Below are 8290 nucleotides of genomic sequence, written 5' to 3' on the forward strand. Positions count from 1 at the left end.
AATTAAAGATAGCAAACATACAACAGCTTTTTCCGAGTATGTAAAATATTGAAATCGTGACAGACGAAAAAAAAATTAATCACCCGCCGTGAGCAATAATGAATGGTAACCGACCGATCCTAATTAAAATATATATATATTGTGGTACCTAAAATCATTCACAACATTTTATCCCCACACCCTGTCTGCAAATTGAATAAAATAAAATATAAAAAATCGTAATTTTGCATAACAGCCACTTTAATCGATTATTGCAGTGTAGCATTATTATTGTAAGATTACTCTAGATAATATTAGCGCTTAATACGAGAAAGACACGTCTTCAAGAGGTGGGAGATTTTCATGTATACTAATAAGAAAGCAGGTTTAGTTTAAACACACCCATTGAATCGGTTTGTCAATGAAAGTAGGCTGTTGAATTTCGGTTACTGTTTAATTTTTTTTATTCATTTCCACCCCCTGGAAACACACCGCTTTGGACAAGAGTTAATACGGAAGCAACACAACACAACACACACACACACACTGTAATTACTATAGTAGCAATAAGCAATGCAGACGATTTGAGCTGTCGTATGAGTGTTTTGCACCTCTATTTGTTTTCGATTCCGGGATGAGGCGTTTCGTGCGCCACGCCGCGTCACGCTTACTCATGGAAGGAATCATAATTTTTCATCCGCCTATGCTTCTCTTCTCCATACTTGATGTTCAGACAAAAAAATAAATCAGCACGTTGTAAGGTGAATCCTTTAGTTGTTCCATGTTTATCTTATTCGCTTCTATCACAATGCATATTGAATAAAATATATTCGACTCATGGTTCATACATAGTAATTTGAGATAATATTCAAGTATTGCAAGTTTCAAGTGCAACTCGAAGCTATGTTAAATCAATATTTTTCTTTTTGTAATCTATATTAATAATAAAAATCGTTTCATAGAGAAATTTGGCTCTCGTTTATTTCAACTCTACCCTTTAACCTTAAGTATTCAGATTCCAAGAGACTTTAAAATTTAAGTATGGAAAATAAATCCCTAGATGGATCTGATATTTTTCCAATCATTATCAAGTCTTTTTAAAACCAGTACAAGCTTAGAAGATTTAATCGAAACGTTAATAATTGTATTTTCACCAATTCTTAACTGGATCTGTACAGCTAAATTCTGGAAAATGAATTTTGTACAAAGATGGAAAAAGCAAAAAAAAACATTGCAATTTAGATTTAATGAGAAAATCGATTCATAAGGGCACTGCTGTATTAATTCTTACTGAAAATCGCAATTTGTTTCATCGGAGAGGAAAATTACCTTTCAGTTTAATGAAAATAAATCAAAAAATATAAAACTTATAGGCAAAACTAATGCCATACATACTGCAAAGAATTCAGTATAATTTTTGTACATTTTCTAAAAAATCCACACATCTTCCCGACATGAAAATTCGATTCCTGCAAGAAGTATTAAATAAAACTAAAAAGGACTCTTTCGGCCGGTCATCAGAACCCAGAGCCGGGCACTCGCCTTGGTCGATCTCGTGGTCGACACGACAGGCGGTTTCCTCGAACTCCGTCATTGTCAGACGGACTGACATTTTTTAGTAAAAATGCAAGAGCAGCAATAGGCCGAGAGTTATGAAGGTGCCATTGTTCAAAAGAGAAATCGTGTGAGTCGCTCATAAAGCAGCAAAGGTTGTGTCGGCGAAACGAATCATCGAATAAGGGAAGAAGCACGTACGCTATTCTCTTGTTGCGACACAAATACATACCCTTGAGTGAGCAAACATCGGACGAGCAGGTAGCTACCTGTGAGGGTGGCCACCTATTGTGTTGCAAAGGAATGCGTTCGACCAGCCGAATTCTTTGAGCAGAACGAATTGTAGCTAACACACGGAGAGTGCTCCATACGGAGATTTACGTTATTTAAATGAATTGCCTTTTAAGTCAACTTACTTCCCTTCAGGTGATCTCAAACAATTATACAACTCCTCTTATCATTTGAGCACTTGAGTATTTATTATCAGAAACGACGACCGCCGCTCGCGACAGCCTAATTGTATCTTACAATGACCTCCTCCCCGCTCGCTAGCGCACGCAGAGGGGTTGCGTTTTACATAAGGTGATAATGGGGGAAAAGGTGGCTCCTACAGGAAAAGTTCAAATAAATATCTTTCAGAGTTTGAAGGTATTTTTGAATATGATTTTGAAATATAGAAAATGTGTTTAAAGTTGTTTCATGACAAATGTGAGCTTATTTGGAGAAATTACATGGCGATGATTTTGTTTTTTAGAAATTCCACTTCGAAACTCGTACTAATTGGAATTTTACACAATTTTGTAACATTTGCAACTTCAAAACTCTTGTTTTTACCATCAGAATTGTAAAATATGTACACTGTTGGACTCATCTCGACCTTCCTTGACCAGTTGAAGGGTTTAGGGTGCGTAAGATAACCCTCCACTACCAAAAAATTGCCACATTCAACCCACTTTAAAAATATAGCTTTGGATTTTTGTATTAATTTAAAAAATTAATTTGTTCAGTTTTGAAAGAAGGGACGAGGTGGTAATTTAGAAGGAGTTTTGGATAATTTAAAACATTTTTAAGCCTAAAGGAAGCATCCTAAAATATTATTTATCGGATTTGTATCAATGGGGTTGAAAGGGGATGGGGTAATCACCCCGTAAATACTTTAGCTGGTTAGGGAAGGTCGAGACGAGTCTAACGGTGGTTTGTTTTTGCAATTCTGATGGCTAGAACTCGAGATTTTGGAGTTTAAAATGTTGGCACAACACAAAAATTACTATAATTTCTTGACTTCGAATTTTGCACACCCGAAATCTCGGGTTCTAACCATTCAAATTGCTAATATTAACACCATTGGACTCATCTCCACCTCCCCTATAACCAGCTAATGGGTTTAGGGATGCTTTCCTTCCACCCCTAATTGTAAGTGGAAAAATACACAAAAAAAACCTTCGACAAAGTAAACATTTTTTTAACTCAAAATTAATGTATTAATTTTTTTAATATTTGTTCATTTTAATTTTAAAATAAGGGATGTAGTGGTAGTTAAGAAAAAGTTTTGGGTTATTTAAACTATGTTTAAGCCCAGAGGAAGCATGCTAAAATATTTTTATTTCAAAATTGTAGCAATGGGAATGAGGGTTATCACCCCCTAAACACTTTGGCTGGTTAGAGTGGAAATTGGGGCGAGTCTAACGATTGTTAGTTTTTGCATTTCTGATTGTTAGAACCCGAGATTTAGAGTTGCAAAGAACCCGAAAAATCGATTTTTTTTTTGTGGAAAATTGTTAGAGGAATTTCTCAAAACCAAAAGTAACATAACGCTGAAATTTTCAGTCTGGGTGTTTGTGTACCCTGATCGCGGGGCGCACAACGAGACGTCGTGCCATTTTAAGGAATTGAGTTAATCGAGACTTGTCCGGCCGGTATAGTGGCCGTCCCGGCGGCCCTTTATCCAGACCTGCTTATTTCCTACATCACTCTCTTCCGTGATTATTGATGTTTTGTCTGCTGGCGTAAAGAAGTTCTTCACGCTCGTCCATATTTCCGACAACGTTTCCGTCTAAAAATAAAAAATGCAATCACTTAAAATCTTTTGGACTCGTTGGGAAAGGATTATTGTATTGGAATTCACGTTTAACAGACAGTGAAATTTTTACTTACTATGATTTTTCCTAAAGACGCTAAAGACGGATATTTTGATGGCTCATTCTTTAACGTAGGAGCATCATTTTCATCACCAGACGATTTGGTACCTGCAACATGAAAAGATTTGTAAGTAAAATTGCACTTGTCGAATTAAATTAAGTTAGGCCCTTACGATTTGGCGAATTTTCACTGTCATCATCCCCGTAGCATGTCTTATAGAAATTCTGTGAATGATACAAATTTTAATTAATTAAATATGTATGTTGTGTTAAGTACAATACGCATATAATGTGTTTCAAAATCGTTCAAATTTAGGTAAAATAATCATGGACTGCTATTTTGTTTATTTCGCACGCTCATGTCATTTAACTATATCTGAAAATTTAGTTAAAGAAGTGGAAGCGTACCTCCATGAATTCATCATATTCTAGAAACTCATGTCCGGTCATGATGAAGACTATATAAGTTTGATTCGTGACTGTATCTTTATGCCTTTCGCACGACATATCTGCATCAATAGCTTCTTGCTTACTCTTCGCATCATCCGCACTCGAAAGATCTAATAATAAGATGAGAGTTAATAAAACAAAATTATCTAACTATACACATAAAACATGTAATTTGCATAAATTAAAATGAAATAAAAAAATATTTTTACTTTAAATCAGTTTAAAATGCATTCTAAAATTTAGATTCCGTGAGATCCCTTCACCCTGCCCCTTAAAAAGGTCACTGTTGGAAAGGTGCAATCCAGCAAATTATAATAGTGTGTCGACATACTTTATCAAATAATACTCCTATATCCACAGGGACGACACGTCAAAATGATATGCAAGTTGTCAAACAGCGCAGAATCAATCAAATTCAGACTTCGCAAAAATGTCTAATGACGGTTATTCCGGGCGTTTAAATTAAATAAAAAAGAATATGGAAGGAAAATAAATGTTTTTCCCCATATATATATAATCAAATGAATTAATTTTATGGCACGTTTTCTCATTTTTAAAAATTCTTTTTAAACAAAATTGCGATACGTGACGAAAACCTCGCATCCTCTTTAGATAAAAAAACCCAATGCGTTCACTTCTGTTGCTCCTTCCTGAGGTTATAATAGTTTAAAATATTTTTGTTTCTAAAATCCAACTACTTTAAAATTACAAAGCCGCGCAAGATATTTCCCTGAAGCCCACTCAGATCATTCTAATTTTTACACACCTCAATATGACTTTAATTTAATTAATGTTTCCTTTACTCTTAAATAAAACTGGAGAATTTTTGTAAAAGACTCACCAGGCCTGGCTGCTGCAAGGGTCAGAAAGGACATCGCGAAAAGCAAAACGCAAGTTTTCATCATCTTGTGAGATATCAATTGAAGAGATATATCAATCGAAACGCACCGCTCGGAGGCTAAAAGATAATTGAGGAAATATCTCACGACCTCCACTAGCTCAGGTAAAATGCTTCTGGCCAGTGGGGGATGGGGGATGATGCTTAGGGTTGTTTTTCCTCCCTCTGCCACCCAAATGCTCAATTGGACGTTGGACACGCAGGATGTGCATTGTTGTCAGGGCCAGACTGGTGGGGCATTCTTAATTTTGGCGGCCCACGAGACCGTAGCAGCCCCCTCCCCCTCCACCTGGGGTTCGCAAAAACAAAATACCTGCATTTTCCGGAAAAAACCAATACAATGCAAATACTGTTTTTTTTCTGAAATTTTGCGCATTTTTATTGAAAATAAAAAATTGTGATCTTTACAAATCAGTAAAAAATATACCACTGCTTTCACCATGAGACCGAAAACATTAATACTAATCGAACGTTTCCAAAATTTCTGGCACTTTTTGCGTGAAATATGACCTTTTAGGAGTTAAATTCGAAAAAATTAACTCGGAAAAACCCAAAACTGGTGGGATTTTTTCAGCTGGTTTTTTTTAGCGCAAAATACCAGTGGAGCATTTTTGCGCTTTGCAACCCTGGAGATGAGTCCGCAATTATATGGGTAGTTTTTGCAATTTTGATAAAGCCTAAAATTTGGAGTTGCAAAAAAATGAAATTTAAAAAAAAACTTCTTTTACGAGTTTTGAAGCGGAAAAAATGATCACTTAGAAATTATTTGCAATTTTCGTATTTGTCATGGGACATCTTTTGAACACATTTTCTAAATTTGTATTTAAAAAACATTATTTTTTACAAAAAAATAAACAAATAAATAACCGTAAAAATATTCATATTTCGGAAAAACATTATATGCGTGAATATGCGGAAAAAACAGAAAATGTCTATTTTGGTAATCTTTCACTGCACTGAACTATATAATAAACACTTAGAAAACTATCGATGTAAATTGTAAGAATTTTACAACAGCCCAGCTATCAATTGACCAGTTGTACAAACCCTTAGTGTTCGAAGCCGCCAACAGATAGCGCAACCCTTTATTATACTTTCTTAAAAATTTATTTTTAAGGCATTTCCGCTGCGATTTTTAGACTTAATCCTGCCACTGTCCATTCTTCACTTAATATGCTCTCTTTTGACGTTCTGAAAACCAAAATCGGATAAGCCATGGCTGCAGTCGCCGTAGAATGATGAAAAACTATTTTTTTAAAATAAAATATATTTTTGATGGTTCTACGGCGGTTGGCTGAACCAATTTTGGTTTTCAGCACGTCAAAAGAAAGAAAATCAAGTGAAGAATGCACAGTAGCTAGATTAAGCGGAAATGCCTTAAAATTAAATTTTTAAGAAAGTGTAATTATACGGTTACGCCATCTGTTGGCGGCTTCAATCACTAAGGGATTATACAACTGGTCAATTGCAAAGTTATTTCGGAATAAGTAAAATGAAAATCTTTGTTCTTTTGCCAAGAAATATGGGAAGTACTGTATATATTAATGTTCTTCAAGATATTTTTCAACGTAGATATAGATGCACCCGCCTGATTTATATTATCATGAAATAGCTATACGCAGAGTATACAGGTAAGCTTATATGAATGTAACTTGACAGGGCAACAAATTGAGATATTGATGCGCAGCCAAACTGCATTTCGGCATGCACGTACCATAGAAGTGTCAGTTGGCATTATTCTTATTGTTAAAATAAGAAGAATTGATGGCATTTTTGTTTCACAAATAGGTCACCTTCGACGTACCTGGTTTCAAAACCGAGACTTAACCTTTATAACGCGTAGCCGCATAAACTTTCTTGCACAATGTTATATTGTTAAGAGACTCCCCTGCTCTCCATCTCCCGGGGGAAAGAGAATGGGATTAAAATAGACAGGCCCTTCTGTAAATTTTAACTGACATTTTGTATTTTGAATAAACAATCAACAATGCAGCAACAGGGTGTATGCGCGGTATAGACCCCCACGTCAGGGTTCTGACAATGAGTTCCACAGTGAGAGCCGTGTCACAAAAGAAAATAGAAACCCAAAAGCGGCTTTTTTAATTATAAGCAGGTTGCAAAAAGTCAATCGTTTCCAATGATTTATGCGTAAATAATAATTAATACTGAGGATTCCCGTCGAGCTATAGGATCTCTTCTCAGGAATTTCCTTACTTATTGTTATTTAAACGCCATGGTATATGTGTGGTCTTCTTCGTCATTGTCAGCCAGGATACAAAAGTTGGTCGATTTTCATTGTCGAGCATCCTCTAGTTTATATGTAGCGGCACACAAAAAGAAATTGTTTTACATATTAAGAAATTCCCACAGAAGCAGCATTATTGGTTCCAAAATCGTTGCAGAAGAATTTATAAGGAACGGTGGCGTCATCTATCGTTTTTGCACTTAACACGCAAATGGAGAGCCTTTGCAGACCCACTAACAATAAAAGGGAAACGTGTATACGTGTACACTAATCGATCCAACAAATAAATGTTTATACTTTTGAATCACCACCCTACCGGCTATTTATATGTTTTTGTGTTATATAATAATGCTGAATTATTTGTTGTTGAATTTATTATAGTAAAAGTTTTTCACGACACTCAGAACAAAACCTATAACAATAAACGTGTAGAAAGAAAGGTCAGCAAAGATTTTTAATTTATAGTAGTTTTTCTTGGCACTGCGGCGATTTAAACATTTAAAGCATCAAGAGAAATCTTTTAAGGAAAATATTGCACAACAGCGAGATTGAGTCTGAAATCGCAGCGGAAGCGTGTGCCTTAAAATCGAAATTAACTGCTGGCACCATCTATTGGCGGCATCAAATACTTAAGGGCTGTCGCAGCTGGTAAATTTATGCTTGAGAAAAGTCCGCATCCCCTAATATCAGGAATTTGAGGGGGCGAAAATCCGAACTGATTGAGCTGGATAGAGAGATGAGATTTCGCAAAAATTATTGGAAATTCATCAAAAAATCTCACGTTCTTTTGTATTACTAAAATTTTCCAGGATGAATCAACTTTATATTTAGCGATATTGAGAGACAAAACAAATTAATTTCCAAAAAAAGCAAAAAGTAAAGAAATAATTTAATAATTATCACGAATTTTAACTACGCGCCACAAGAATATTTCAAACTTTGACGCCACAAGAGATCCAATTAAATTCAATCACCGACCACTCCTTCTACTCAGTCGCCATCTTTGTTGTTTATAGAAGCTGTTTA

The sequence above is a fragment of the Cloeon dipterum genome, chromosome 4, assembly GCF_949628265.1.
Source record: "Cloeon dipterum chromosome 4, ieCloDipt1.1, whole genome shotgun sequence".
NCBI lineage: Eukaryota > Metazoa > Arthropoda > Insecta > Ephemeroptera > Baetidae > Cloeon > Cloeon dipterum.